The sequence below is a fragment of the Vidua chalybeata genome (assembly GCF_026979565.1).
Source record: "Vidua chalybeata isolate OUT-0048 chromosome 33 unlocalized genomic scaffold, bVidCha1 merged haplotype SUPER_33_unloc_3, whole genome shotgun sequence".
Classification (NCBI taxonomy): domain Eukaryota; kingdom Metazoa; phylum Chordata; class Aves; order Passeriformes; family Viduidae; genus Vidua; species Vidua chalybeata.
This window is the reverse complement of record NW_026530293.1, coordinates 1-15182: the sequence shown is the minus strand read 5'-3', so window position 1 is coordinate 15182 and position 15182 is coordinate 1. Positions and strand designations below refer to the sequence as shown.

At 51.1% G+C, this 15182-nt stretch overlaps 1 long non-coding RNA gene across 3 annotated transcripts; it reads left to right on the top strand.

The window, feature by feature from the left end:
* The first annotated feature begins 7383 nt into the window (after positions 1 to 7383).
* Positions 7384 to 14726, top strand: LOC128782655 (uncharacterized). Of its 3 annotated transcripts, none has more exons than XR_008428867.1 (12): positions 7384 to 7422; positions 7510 to 7677; positions 7761 to 7840; positions 7921 to 8997; positions 9074 to 9115; positions 9203 to 9533; positions 9614 to 10690; positions 10767 to 10808; positions 10901 to 10946; positions 11049 to 11092; positions 11174 to 11214; positions 11296 to 14726. It is a non-coding gene; the product is annotated as an uncharacterized LOC128782655 (long non-coding RNA). The 3 variants fall into 3 exon arrangements; XR_008428866.1 differs by having other exon boundaries at positions 7510 to 7840; positions 9203 to 9370; positions 9454 to 9533; XR_008428865.1 differs by having other exon boundaries at positions 7510 to 7840.
* Positions 14727 to 15182: the final 456 nt, after the last annotated feature.

Below are 15182 nucleotides of genomic sequence, written 5' to 3'. Positions count from 1 at the left end.
TCCGGCCACTTCAGGGCCACAGGCCCCTGGAGACACAGACCGGTCCTTTTCCCTGGGAAAGAAAAGTGGCCAGCCCAGGTTCCTGATGTCAGTTTGTAGGGTTCCCTTGGGACTGTCAGGGCAGCACAGGTTTGAGGTGGGGGCAGCTTGGGTCTGCGACACATCTTCGATCGTTTGGATTTTTGGAGGTGTCCGGCCACTCAGGGCCACAGGCCCCTGGAGACAAAGATCAGCCTTTTTCCTTGGGAAAGAAAAGTGGCCAGCCCAGGTTCCTGATGTCAGTTTGTAGGGTTCCCTTGGGACTGTCAGGGCAGCACAGGTTTGAGGTGAGGGCAGCTTGGGTCTGCGACACATCCTCGATCGTTTGGATTTTTGGAGGTGTCCGGCCACTTCAGGGCCACAGGCCCCTGGAGACAAAGACCGGTCCTTTTCCATGGGAAAGAAAAGTGGCCAGCCCAGGTTCCTGATGTCAGTTTGTAGGGTTCCCTTGGGACTGTCAGGGCAGCACAGGTTTGAGGTGAGGGCAGCTTGGGTCTGCGACACATCCTCGATCGTTTGGATTTTTGGAGGTGTCCGGCCACTCAGGGCCACAGGCCCCTGGAGACACAGACCGGTCCTTTTCCCTGGGAAAGAAAAGTGGCCAGCCCAGGTTCCTGATGTCAGTTTGCAGGGTTCCCTTGGGACTGTCAGGGCAGCACAGGTTTGAGGTGGGGGCAGCTTGGGTCTGCGACACATCCTCGATCGTTTGGATTTTTGGAGGTGTCCGGCCACTCAGGGCCACAGGCCCCTGGAGACACAGACCGGTCCTTTTCCCTGGGAAAGAAAAGTGGCCAGCCCAGGTTCCTGATGTCAGTTTGTAGGGTTCCCTTGGGACTGTCAGGGCAGCACAGGTTTGAGGTGGGGGCAGCTTGGGTCTGCGACACATCTTCGATCGTTTGGATTTTTGGAGGTGTCCGGCCACTTCAGGGCCACAGGCCCCTGGAGACAAAGATCGGTCCTTTTTCCCTGGGAAAGAAAAGTGGCCAGCCCAGGTTCCTGATGTCAGTTTGTAGGGTTCCCTTGGGACTGTCAGGGCAGCACAGCTTTGAGGTGAGGGCAGCTTGGGTCTGCGACACATCTTCGATCGTTTGGATTTTTGGAGGTGTCCGGCCACTTCAGGGCCACAGGCCCCTGGAGACAAAGACCGGTCCTTTTCCCTGGGAAAGAAAAGTGGCCAGCCCAGGTTCCTGATGTCAGTTTGTAGGGTTCCCTTGGGACTGTCAGGGCAGCACAGGTTTGAGGTGGGGGCAGCTTGGGTCTGCGACACATCCTTGATCGTTTGGATTTTTGGAGGTGTCCGGCCACTCAGGGCCACAGGCCCCTGGAGGCAAAGATCAGTCTTTTTCCTTGGGAAAGAAAAGTGGCCAGCCCAGGTTCCTGATGTCAGTTTGTAGGGTTCCCTTGGGACTGTCAGGGCAGCACAGGTTTGAGGTGGGGGCAGCTTGGGTCTGCGACACATCCTCGATCGTTTGGATTTTTGGAGGTGTCCGGCCACTCAGGGCCACAGGCCCCTGGAGACAAAGATCAGCCTTTTTCCTTGGGAAAGAAAAGTGGCCAGCCCAGGTTCCTGATGTCAGTTTGCAGGGTTCCCTTGGGACTGTCAGGGCTGCAGAAATTCTCGGTGGTGACAATTTGGGTGTGGGACTCAGCCTGCCTTATTGAGATTTGTGGAGGGAACCGCCCATTCAGGGCCACAGGCCCCTTGAACTTGATCCCCAGCCCTTTTTCCTGTGAAACAAAAACCACCACTCCCGATTTTTATGCTAGTTTGCAGGAGGTTCTTGTCACTGCCAGGGCAGCCCGAATTTTCGGTGGGGGCAGTTTTGCTCCCTTGTAAATCTTGCACCGTTCGGACCTTGAGGTTGCATAATGTCATTTGGGCCCACTGACCTCTGGACCCAATCGCTGGTCCTTTTCCCTGTAAAACCAAACTCTCTCTCACCGTGTATTGATGTCTGTTCACTGGTGGTGTGCTTCACCCCGAGGGCAGCAAGAGTTCTTGGTGTTGGCATCTGTGGTCTGTGAGAAATCGTTCGCTGTCTGCAATTTTGGATGCAATTCCTGTTTGGCTAGGGGCACACAGAGAGGAAAGACTGTTAATTTCCTTGGAAAGCAAAGTCTGACACCCCATTGTTTAAGGGGCAGACAAAGGGCTGCGTAGGGGAGGGAACTCCCCACAGGACCTTTCTTCACCTCATCCCCCACTCCAAAGTGTCGCAGCCCCCCGTGTGACAAGCCGCTTTCAGAGGGTTACCTGGGCACACCTGCACAGGGAGCTGCTAGTCCAGAGGGCCTAACAGGGCTATTCCAAGCGTTCCTCCAGGAACTATGGTTGGAACATCCAGCAGGGACTGGGGAGCAGCGGGACCCACCTGGGCACAGAGCATCCCTTTGAGAAAATGCCAAGGGAAGAGCCCTCTTGCCAAGGGGCAGCACCTGAGCAGGCCAGGCAGCATGTGGGGTTCCAGGGGAGAGCTTTCAGCTTTCCCCTTTTATTGTGTCAGCCCTTCCCTAGAACCCCCAGACCTTCCACAGCAGTCCCAGAAAAGAGAGGGCTTAGTAGGAGAAAAGGAGTTTAAATTGAGAGAAAAAGCTTCCTTTTCCATTATTTCTTGTGTTCAAATCGTGAGGGAATCCACTTTCCCTGCAATTTTAATGGTCTCAGTGGAAAGAATCCCTGCCTTTTCTATGCTGTTAGGGGTGTTAATTGACAGGGAATCCCCATTTTCCATTATTTTCCAGATTAAATAGAAGGGGAAAACCTTGATAATGTTTTTTATGGGTTTGAATTAAGGGTAACTGCATTTGAATTAAGGGTAACCCTTTGTGTTGTCCTAAGGCTTAAATTGAGGGGAAAGCCCAGCTGTCCCTCCTTCTTAAGGGTTTGGATTGAGGGGAAAATCCCTCTTTCTTCATCACTGGAGAGATTTAAAGGGAGGAAAACCCCTCTTTTCCCAATATTCTCGGGGATTGAATTAAAGGGCAGAAGACATTCATTTGCCATTATATCAGTTTCAGCTGAGGTAAGTGCCCCATTTCCTGCTGTTAAAGGCTTCACTTGAAGGAGGCTCTGTCTTTTTCAGCATTTTAAGGGTTTAAAACTACCTTTCAGGGCACTTCTTTCTGCACCCTAGGACTAAATATCTCAGAGCAGGGCAGGCCTGGCATGTACTTAATCTTTATGCTGCCCAGGAGGCTATTATTTTTCTTATTTTTATTTATAATGTAGATAGCCCTAGGTAGTAGTCCCAAGGAGACAGACTGTTCATATAATTAGTATTCTTCTCCACCCTACTTAGTCACAAGTGGAGTACTACTTAGTAGTCACTGAGGAATAATTATATAAGTTAACAGCAAATTCCCCAACTTATCTAGCTATGCTGCCTAAAAACAAAGTTTTATTTCTTTTTTATTTTCAAATAAACAAAGTTTATTTCTTACCAGCTTTCTGCCCTTTTGTTCCAAGTAGTTGTAGCAAAAAAGAAAGTGCTGTCATTTCCCTGGAGAGTTTTCTTCTGTATCAAGCCCTTTACTCCCCTCAAATTCAAGTCAGAGGAGCCAAACAGCTGCAGCCACTCTGAGGGCTTTTATACCCGGTGGGATTTGCCCCTCTCCTTTCCCAGGCATTGTGGGAACGAGAGGCGGGCCCAATCAGGGGTATATTAACCCCAGCCTTTTCCAGGGGGCTTCATTCCCTCTCTGGAATCTGCTGGGGTAAGAGCTCTCCTCTCATTTTGATGAAGAGGCTCTTTCAGCTTATCTCAGCTTGTTTTCAGCAGGTGCTTTTGGGCATCTAAAGCAACAGAGGCTTTGAAGAGACTGTGAAGAAAACAACGTTGAATACAGGGAGTATTTAAGTTCATGATTTGGGTTTTGCATTCAGGGGTGGTAAGGTGGTTTTGTAATTTATGATTTTGTTTTTTTTTTTTTTTTTTTTTTTTTTTTTTAGGAGGAGTCCAACTTCCTGCAACTCCAGGTTGTGTCAAGTACAACATTTTTTCAGCAGATTCATTGCGTCACAAAAGGTATCTGCCCTGTGTCAAAGATGATGTTTGAGATTGAGGCTTCAGATGAGTTGAGGATTGTGACTAGGAGAGGGAGAGTGAGCAGGGTGCCCGGTTAGGAGTTATTGTGGGGGGTTTTGAAGGCAGCAGGGTGAGAAATGGTGTCTATTTGAGGACCCCCCCAAGGCTTTTCACAAGCATAGCAGAGGCATTCGTGCGTTGTACAGCACACGAGCTCATCCACTGCACTCACAGAAATGCCATGTAACTTTGCCTCTCTCTAATCCAGGTGCCACTCATAATAACAGCCATAGCCTCGGACTCAGGATGAAGCTGGAGACTTGAGGACCCAGGCACGCTCAGAAGAGGATAAGTAGCTGACTTGCTGGGATTTGGCCCACGTAACACTAAACTCATGCATTGATTTTGCTGTTCTTTATTGTAACCGACTAAGAGGCTAACAGGCGATCACACGGCCCTCCGAGGTAGACTCATTTCAGGTCCAACCTGGATTCACATCACCGATCACCCAAAAGATAAGTCGGGGCCACAGCCTGGAGATGGGAGTAGTGGATTGGAAATTCCTGGGATAGATTTGAAAACTAGCAGAGGATAAAGGGATATCTTCTAAGGGGCCTCTTAGGACAGCTAAAGGGAGAGGCTCTACTTTTGATTGCAGCTGTAGGGTGTGCAGTGCAGAACAGTTCCGGTCCGTGTTGTGTTGTCCCATGTACCGTGTTATCTGGTGTGTCTTTGGGGTCCCTTGGATCAGATATCCCTGCCTTTTCCCCTCAAGGGCCTTAACACAAGCATCAGCCAGCATCTCTGGGTTCTCGAACGCTCGCACTTCTCGGCACGATGCCGATATCGTTCGTTCTTTTACCGGCGGGCTCGGCCGTCTCTCTCGGTCGCATCTCCGAAGCATCGAGTCGGACGTCTTTTGAGGCCTCCTTCCCGGCCGTATCACCATCCATCCTTTCCAGCCACGAGCTGTAACATCCTGGGGCTTACCAGATTGTATGGATATGGAAAGCATTCTAAACGTAGCATTGTCTCACAGCCATCCTGATCATTGTGACCAACAGTTCTTTTAACGGGTCACTCTGTTCCAGTCTTCTCCAGGAGCTCTTCTGCTCCTTAGAGCCTCCTCCATCCACCACTGCCAGAGCATCGGTCATCTCTTTTGGCATCCTCTCACTCCTCGCCATTATTCTTCTTGCCAGGAAGTTATCATCCTTGTGTCACGCCGTTCGTATCATAACGTGTTGTTTGTGTCATAACGTGTTGTTTGTGTTTAGCGTCCCCTTGTTTGTCCCGTCCTGTGTCACGGGTGTCTGCACATATTTGTCCCAGAGCTGTTCTGCCCTGCTGCATAGCCTGGTGTAATAGGATAAGTTCTGGGGACTTGAAATTTGCAGTGCAGGGTGTAGTTGGACTCTAGATGGTATTCCTAGATTGGCATAAGGTGTTTGCAGCTGTTAAGTTATCTTGCAACCATTTGACTTTTGTCCTAACTCTCTTTCAGATTCAGGTGGATTAAATCTGTGGCAGAGCCCCCCAGTCCCTGGAGAGGGGGTTCCCCTGAGCAGGTCAGTCACCGTTTGTCTCTGCAGTGGAAGTATAAATGGTGACTGTGTGTTACAGTACTGTTTTCTGTCTTTATTTTTAGGCATTAAATCTGGATCTCTGCAGTCAAGGTGAGCAGTGACCGGTTGCAGAAACAGGTGTTCTCACTCAGGTCTCAATTTCTGGTGCAACTCTAAAGCCTCCATTCTCGTTTGTGTGCTTTAGGCAATCCACTCGGAGTATGCCAAGCCCCCGTCACCAACCAGCCGATGGACCGGGTTTCCTGTGCTTGTGAGTCCTCTGGAAGTATTTCAGGGCCGTGATGAAGCCTTGAAATTTTGTATTTCAAGGTCCCATCCGGGTAGCCTTTGGCAAGGGCCGAGGAGTTGCGGTGAGTCGCCGAGGTAGGGAGGGGGAGCCAGGGTCCACTTAGGTTTCAGCAATGCCGAGTCACTTTGTCTCTTCTCAACCCAGGCATACCCTGCGATGACGGCGTCAGCCTCCGAGCACGGCCAAAGCGTGCGGCCCAAGGAGCCGGGCATTCTGAGGAGAACGGTGAGTAGCAGAATTGCTGGGTTTTGTCCGTTGTACAGCTAAGATCACGCAGTGATGTTTGGTGTTCTCGATTGTAGTTGAGCAAGGGACTACAGCCCGGTGATCGTAAGAAAATTCCCAGCAGGCGAGGAGGCCTCCGTTCACACGCGACGTGGATTCTCATCCCCGGATGTCCGAGAGATAAGTCGAGGGCTACGACCTTGAGAGGGGATGAAAGCGAGGCGCTGGGAGCGTTTTTTGAATCAGCTTTGGTGGCAGGGATGTGCAAGAAGTATCCACTTAGGCCACCTAAAGGGAAAGGGTTTTTTTTGATCACAGTGCTCAGGGCAGAGCAGTTCCGGTGTGTGTTGTGTCACTTGTCTATTGTGCATTCTGTGTGTTTGGGTATTTTGTGTCACATGTCTTTTTTACCTTAGCCCTTTGAGGGCCCTATCGGAAACCCTGGCCTCATTTTTGGCATCTGTGATCTCCGCATTCCTTGGACGGGCACCAGTGCAATAGGACTCTTGATTCCGGAGGTCAGACAGGCATCTGAATTGCATCTCTCTTTAGAAGCATCCAGTCAGATGTCTTTTAAGGTCTTGCTCGGAGCTGTGTCAACAGCCACACACCGCAATGATCCCTTATAGCCGATTAGGACCGATAAGAATGCAAAGCTAGCTAGAGCCTTCGGACCGTAAAACATTCCTCTCTGCAGTTCTCTTAAGAAATCATTCTGTTAGCATCTTGTTCCTGCAGGGTTCTCTGAGCCTCATCGGCTCCGAGCCGTCCGTCTCACCTAGGTCATCTCGTTCCGCATTCTCCTGGCGCTCGCCGGCATTCTTCTCACCAAGAGCTCTCTCTCCCTGTCACGTCCCCTCATTTGTCACGTTCTGTCCTGTGTCACGGGTGTCTGCACGTATTTGTCCCGGAGCTGCTCTGCCCTGATGCATAGCCTGTAACGGGACAAGTCCCAGGAGTTGAAATTTCTGATGCGGGGTGTAGTTGGGCTCTAGATTGTATTCATAGATTGACATGTTTGGTGCTGTTAAGTTATCCTGCAGCCGTTTGACATTACTCCTACCTTTCTTTCAGATGCAGGCAGATTGAATCTGTAGCAGAGCCCCCGATCCTGGGTCAAGGGGTTTTCCCTGAGAAGGTCAGTCGCTGTTTGTGTTTGCAGGGGAAGCATAAATGGTGACTATGTTACAGCACTGTTCTTTGTCTTTATTATTAGGAAGTCCAGGCAGAGAGCTGCAGTCAAGGCCAAGTGTGCCAGGTGAGCAGTGGACAGAAGCACTTGTTCTCGCACAGGTCTCAGTTTCTGGTGCACCTCTAAGCATCCGTTCTCATTTGCGTGCTTTAGGCCATCCACTCGGCGTACGCTAAGCCCCTGTCATCAGGTGGCGGACGGACCGGGTTTCCTGCACTCGTGAGCCCTCCGGAAGTATGACGGGACCCCGTGATGAAGCCCACACATCTTGTATTTCAAGGTCCCGTCTGGGTAGCTCACGGGAACGGCCGAGGAGCTGCGGTGAGTCGGGGAGGTAGGGAGGAGGAGAGGGGGTCCACTCCAGTTTCAGCCGTGCCCAGTCACCTTGTCTCCACTTAACCTAGGCGTACCTCGTGACGGCAGCGTCGGCCTCGGAGCACGGCCGAAGCGTGCGGCCCGAACGCCTGGGCTCTCTTAGGAGAAGGTGAGTAGCAGAATTGTCAGGTTTTGGCCCATGTGCTGTTAAGATTGTGCACTGATGTTTCCTTTTCTTTGTCTTGGCAGACGAAGAGATAAGAGCCCGGTGACAGCTGGAACTTCCCAGACGGGGAGGTGGCCTTCTTTTGCACTCTACAGGGATTTGCACGCCCAGAAGTGTGCAAGATAAGTCGAGGGCTACGACCCGCTGAGGGGAGGGAAGCGGGGTGCTGGCTTGGGACTGCCCGGAAGGGATTTTTGAGTCTGCTTTGGAGATGGGGATGTCTAAGAAGTGTCTCCTTAGGCCACCTAAAGGGAAAGCGTCTCTTTTGATCTCAGTGCTGAGGTGCGCAGGGCAGAGCAGTTCCGGTGTGTGTCGTGTCACTTGTCTCTTGTGCATTCTGTGTTGTTTGGGTCTGTCACGTCACTTGTCTTTTTTTACCTTAGCTGTCTGAGGGTCATCTTGGCATCTGTGATCTTTGCGTTCCTCGGCCCGGCCCCAACGCCACAGGCCTTTTGACTCGGGAGTCCCGACAGGCATCGCAGTCGTATCTGTCTTTAGAAGCATCCGGTCAGATGTCTTTTAAGGTCTCGTTCTGAGCGGTAGCGACAGCCGCACACCCCAACGATCCATTATAGCGGCTTAGGACTTGTGAGAATGCCAAGCTAGGTAGCTCATTCTTACGGTAGGCTTTTCAGGCATCCGCTCGTGCAGTTCTCGGAAGACATCGTTTTCTTAGCATCTTCTTCCTGCAGGGTTCTTTGAGCCTCATCAGCTCCGAGCCGTCCGTCTCCCCTAGGTCATCTCGTTCCGCAATCTCTCTGTCCTCGCGGGCATTTTTCTCACCAAGAGATTTTTCTCCTTGTGGCGTCCCCTCGTTTGTCGTGTCCTGTCCTGTGTCACGGGTGTCTGCACATATTTGTCCCGGAGCTGCTCTGTCCTGCTGCATAGCCTGGTGTAATTGCACAAGTCCTGGAGACCTGCAATTTGGAATGGGGGATGTAGTTGTATTCTAGATGGTATTCCTAGATTCACACAGGATGCTTGGACCTGTTAAGTTATCCTACAGTTGTTTGAATTTTCTCCTAACTTTCTTTCAGATGCAGACATTTAAGATCTGTGGCAGAGCGCCCCTCCTGGGTCAGGGGGTTTTCCCTGAGAAGGTCAGTTGCTGTTTGTATTTGCAGGGGAAGCATAAATGGTGACTATGTTACAGCACTGTTCTTTGTCTATTATTAGGAAGTCCAGGCAGATAGCTGCAGTCAAGGCCAAGTGTGCCAGGTGAGCAGTGGACAGAAGCACTTGTTCTCGCACAGGTCTCAGTTTCTGGTGCACCTCTAAGCATCCGTTCTCATTTGCGTGCTTTAGGCCATCCACTCGGCGTACGCTAAGCCCCTGTCATCAGGTGGCGGACGGACCGGGTTTCCTGCACTCGTGAGCCCTCCGGAAGTATGACGGGACCCCGTGATGAAGCCCACACATCTTGTATTTCAAGGTCCCGTCTGGGTAGCTCACGGGAACGGCCGAGGAGCTGCGGTGAGTCGGGGAGGTAGGGAGGAGGAGAGGGGGTCCACTCCAGTTTCAGCCGTGCCCAGTCACCTTGTCTCCACTTAACCTAGGCGTACCTCGTGACGGCAGCGTCGGCCTCGGAGCACGGCCGAAGCGTGCGGCCCGAACGCCTGGGCTCTCTTAGGAGAAGGTGAGTAGCAGAATTGTCAGGTTTTGGCCCATGTGCTGTTAAGATTGTGCACTGATGTTTCCTTTTCTTTGTCTTGGCAGACGAAGAGATAAGAGCCCGGTGACAGCTGGAACTTCCCAGACGGGGAGGTGGCCTTCTTTTGCACTCTACAGGGATTTGCACGCCCAGAAGTGTGCAAGATAAGTCGAGGGCTACGACCCGCTGAGGGGAGGGAAGCGGGGTGCTGGCTTGGGACTGCCCGGAAGGGATTTTTGAGTCTGCTTTGGAGATGGGGATGTCTAAGAAGTGTCTCCTTAGGCCACCTAAAGGGAAAGCGTCTCTTTTGATCTCAGCGCTGAGGTGCGCAGGGCAGAGCAGTTCCGGTGTGTGTCGTGTCACTTGTCTCTTGTGCATTCTGTGTTGTTTAGGTCTGTCACGTCACTTGTCTTTTTTTACCTTAGCTGTCTGAGGGTCATCTTGGCATCTGTGATCTTTGCGTTCCTCGGCCCGGCACCAACGCCACAGGCCTTTTGACTCGGGAGTCCCGACAGGCATCGCAGTCGTATCTGTCTTTAGAAGCATCCGGTCAGATGTCTTTTAAGGTCTCGTTCTGAGCGGTAGCGACAGCCGCACACCCCAACGATCCATTATAGCGGCTTAGGACTTGTGAGAACGCCAAGCTAGGTAGCTCATTCTTACCGTAGGCTTTTCAGGCATCCGCTCGTGCAGTTCTCGGAAGACATCGTTTTCTTAGCATCTTCTTCCTGCAGGGTTCTTTGAGCCTCATCAGCTCCGAGCCGTCCGTCTCCCCTAGGTCATCTCGTTCCGCAATCTCTCTGTCCTCGCGGGCATTTTTCTCACCAAGAGATTTTTCTCCTTGTGGCGTCCCCTCGTTTGTCGTGTCCTGTCCTGTGTCACGGGTGTCTGCACATATTTGTCCCGGAGCTGCTCTGTCCTGCTGCATAGCCTGGTGTAATTGCACAAGTCCTGGAGACCTGCAATTTGGAATGGGGGATGTAGTTGTATTCTAGATGGTATTCCTAGATTCACACAGGATGCTTGGACCTGTTAAGTTATCCTACAGTTGTTTGAATTTTCTCCTAACTTTCTTTCAGATGCAGACATTTAAGATCTGTGGCAGAGCGCCCCTCCTGGGTCAGGGGGTTTTCCCTGAGAAGGTCAGTTGCTGTTTGTATTTGCAGGGGAAGCATAAATGGTGACTATGTTACAGCACTGTTCTTTGTCTATTATTAGGAAGTCCAGGCAGATAGCTGCAGTCAAGGCCAAGTGTGCCAGGTGAGCAGTGGACAGAAGCACTTGTTCTCGCAAAGGTCTCAGTTTCTGCTGAAAGTCTAAGCATCCCTTTTTTTTTTTTTTTTTTATTTTAGGCAGTCCTCTTGCGAGATGTCTCTGATCCCAGATGTCTGAGGCCAGGTGGGTGCAAGCTTAAGGTGTAGGTGGGCGTACTTGTCAGGTCAGGGTGGTGGTCTTTTCTCAGTATCTCAGTGTGGTTTTTTTTGCTTTGTTTCTTTGCAGGTGTCATTGCTGCCCTAGGCGTGTGAAGTAACAGAGTCAAGCGGGTGAGTCGGCATTTAGGCTGGGTGACTCATCGGTGACCGTTATGCGGCAGCACGCTAAGCCTGTACCTTTTCCTTTTGTAGGTATCCTCCTGGCAGCCTGTTGAGTCACATCAAGATTTCAGGTGAGCCGGGGCAGCGGTGCGTCAGAGTTCCGGGGATTCCTCTTTTGCAGGGCGCAAGTTGCATTTTCTGTTTTGTCTTAGGTACCGTGAGGAGGCGCATAGCTGAAGTTTGGAAACGGCAGCACCGAAGCGGATGTAGAGAACATGTCGCCATCCGCGTTCGGCTGACGATGGATTTTGTCCGGTCGTCTTGCAAAAGCTAAGTGTCGGGGCCAGTAGGTGGGAGAAGGGGAAAAACCTTTACTATCACAGGAGGCAATTAGATGTTAGCTTAGAGGAGAGGCCCATAGTGGGACGGGCCCCTCGGAAGCAGAGGGAGAGGGTTTCTCCTCAGCCTCACCAGAGTCTTCGCCGGGCAGGGCAGTTCCGATCCGTCTTCGCGTCCTCGCGAGGTTTGCGTCGGCGGCCTTCTTCGACTCTCGACGTCGTCGTGGATCTTTTCACCCGAGGAGCTCGCCTTCACGTCCGGAGCTATAGCCACGGTCACGCCGTAGTCATCGCTTTCTTGTCCAGGCCTACTGAGCTTCTTAGGCTTCCTCTTAAGTCCTTTGGCACTAACATCTTGAAAGGAGTTAAATTTCATCATCACATGCTATTGCCCTAGGGCTTTCTTTCCTTTGGCATCATCGGCCTATGACTCATCTTGGACTAGCAATCTTGGGTCCATAAGGTGGAACTGCCAGGCAGTTTTCACTCGTGTCTGTGTTATGTCGTCCGTGTCTGTGTTATGTCGTCCGTGTCTGTGTTATGTCGTCCGTGTCTGTGTTATGTCGTCCGTGTCCATTGATTTCTGCGTCATAGGCCTTTGTTACATCTCGAGGCTTTATCGGCATTGTTCTCTGCCGTATCGGCCATATTTCACTCGCGTACCTTCCTGGATATCGCTTATTCCGGCATCGTTACATTTTTACTTTTTGAGACGGGAAGAAGTGCAGGAGACGTTCTCATCCATCTTCCTTCTCACCTTCGGTAGCGCCTTCTCTTCCCGTGCCATTCTCTCGGACTTCTAGAGGGAGCATATTAGACCCTCATCACCTGACCGCAGTAGTTCCGTAGCTTGCGCCTTCTCAAAGGGTATAGGGCTCAACAATTAATCTTCCGGAGAGTTACGTCAAGTCCTCACTTATATTGTATCTACGTCGGCTTACATTGTACGTGCTTAGGTTGTACCTACCTATGTTGGCTTATACTGTATGTGCTTATATTGTATGTACTTATGTCGTATGTACCTGTGTCGGTTTATATTGTATGTACTTATACTGTATGTACCTACGTTGGCTTATATTGTGCATATATTGTATGTACCTACCTTGGCTTATGTCGTACACGCCTCTGTCGTGCCACTTACGATCGGAGCTGCCCTGCCCAGGCGCGTAGTCACGGTTAGGTAGAGCAGTTATAAAACTTTACAGTTCATCTGTCTTCTATGGGGGTTTTGGGTACAAAATTTATGGACCCGGAGCGGGAATAGCTCCTAGCCGTCAGATAGTCACTCGTCGACCGCCTCCCGTCGTCTCTGTCGTCTCGCAGGTCCCCGGGTCCCTACACGTTATCCCGGAATCTACCGCCGGACATCGAAGAGCCACGGTCAGAAGACGCGTCGAAGCGTCAAGGTAACGTTTCAAGTAAGGGTCGCGGTCAGCGTGTAAGCGGAAGAGCGCGTGAGAGAGCGTGATTGTCCGTGTCTGTCTGTGAGAGCTTGTGTCTGCAGGTGTGAGTGTGTGTCGACCGGTTCTAACCTTGTGCGTATGGCCTTTGCCTTTCAGGTTTTTCAGCTCATTTTTAAATTTAGAATAAAAAATCCCCAGCCGGGGGGTTTTTTTTTTTTTTCCCCCCGGCTGGGTTTTTTTTTTCCTCGGTCCCGGCCGGTCCGCGAGGCGACGTTCATCGCCAAAGTTCGGAGGCGGACCGTCCCGGGACCGGGGTTTTCGTCAGGCAGGAGAATTTTTTAGGAGGCTCCCGGGAACCACGTTCCCGAGGAGCGTCGTGCATGCGTGTCGATGGCCGGGGGTTAGGGGAGCGGTTGAGACGAGAGCGAGGGTGGGTTTGTGGGTAAGCTGAAGGAGGGCTCTGTGTGTGTGTGTGTTTGTGTGTGTGTGTGTGTCGACCGGTTCTAACCTTGTGCGTATGGCCTTTGCCTTTCAGGTTTTTCAGCTCATTTTTAAATTTAGAATAAAAAATCCCCAGCCGGGGGGTTTTTTTTTTTTTTCCCCCCGGCTGGGTTTTTTTTTCCTCGGTCCCGGCCGGTCCGCGAGGCGACGTTCATCGCCAAAGTTCGGAGGCGGACCGTCCCGGGACCGGGGTTTTCGTCAGGCAGGAGGATTTTTTAGGAGGCTCCCGGGAACCACGTTCCCGAGGAGCGTCGTGCATGCGTGTCGATGGCCGGGGGTTAGGGGAGCGGTTGAGACGAGAGCGAGGGTGGGTTTGTGGGTAAGCTGAAGGAGGGCTCTGTGTGTGTGTGTGTTTGTGTGTGTGTGTGTGTCGACCGGTTCTAACCTTGTGCGTATGGCCTTTGCCTTTCAGGTTTTTCAGCTCATTTTTAAATTTAGAATAAAAAATCCCCAGCCGGGGGGTTTTTTTTTTTTCCCCCCGGCTGGGTTTTTTTTTTCCTCGGTCCCGGCCGGTCCGCGAGGCGACGTTCATCGCCAAAGTTCGGAGGCGGACCGTCCCGGGACCGGGGTTTTCGTCAGGCAGGAGGATTTTTTAGGAGGCTCCCGGGAACCACGTTCCCGAGGAGCGTCGTGCATGCGTGTCGATGGCCGGGGCTTAGGGGAGCGGTTGAGACGAGAGCGAGGGTGGGTTTGTGCGTGAGCTGAAGGAGGGCTCTGTGTGTGTGTGTTTGTGTGTGTGTGTGTGTCGACCGGTTCTAACCTTGTGCGTATGGCCTTTGCCTTTCAGGTTTTTCAGCTCATTTTTAAATTTAGAATAAAAAATCCCCAGCCGGGGGGTTTTTTTTTTTTTCCCCCCGGCTGGGTTTTTTTTTCCTCGGTCCCGGCCGGTCCGCGAGGCGACGTTCATCGCCAAAGTTCGGAGGCGGACCGTCCCGGGACCGGGGTTTTCGTCAGGCAGGAGGATTTTTTCGGAGGCTCCCGGGAACCACGTTCCCGAGGAACCACGATTGCCGGGGCTTAGCGGAGCGGTTGAAACGAGAGCGACGGTGAGTTTGCGTGCAATGTGAAGGAGGCGGTCACGGTGGATGACTGTTGGTTTCTGTGTGCTATTTTTGTTTTGGTCTTTCCTCTAACAATCAAACAAAGTGTAATGTAAATAGAAAAAAGGTTATATTGCGTTAATATGCGTTCGGTTTCTATTGCCCCGTATCGTTCCGTGTTTGCATTTGCCGCCGCATTTCCACGTAGGGCTCCGTACGTAAGCGGGATTTCTACCGGTCAGCGTACGGATTGTATCTACGCTCCCATTGGTATACATCGTTTCCATGTGTTTTGCTGGAGTGTAAATAAAAAAAACATTCAATAAAGTTGAATCAACCCTAATAACGATGCCCCCCGCTCCCTCCCCCTCCCCCTTTGGCTCCTGTGTTTTTTTGGTGCGGTTTAGTCATTTTTTTTTCCCCACTGTATTTCTTCCTTTGCTTCTTCTCTTAGTTTTCTTTCTGTCACGTCATTTCTGTCCGTCTCTAACTTTGTTTCTGTTTCTCACTGTTTCTAACTGTCTCTCTCTGCTTTTGTATTTCCCTGTATGTCTGTTCTTCTGTTTCTCTCTTTCACTATTTCTAACTATTTATTTTTCTCTCTAGTTGATGCTTTTACTCTTTATTTCTTTTTCTCTCCGGCTTCTCTTCTTTTTTCCTCTATTCTTTTGTCCTCTTTTTCACTCTCACCCTCTTTCTTTTTCACTGTAACCCTTCTCATTTTTTACTCTCTGCCATTCTTTTCCTATTTCTTTTCCTTTCTCTCTTTCTCTCTTTCTCTCTTTCTCTCTTTCTCTCTTTCTCTCTTTCTCTCTTT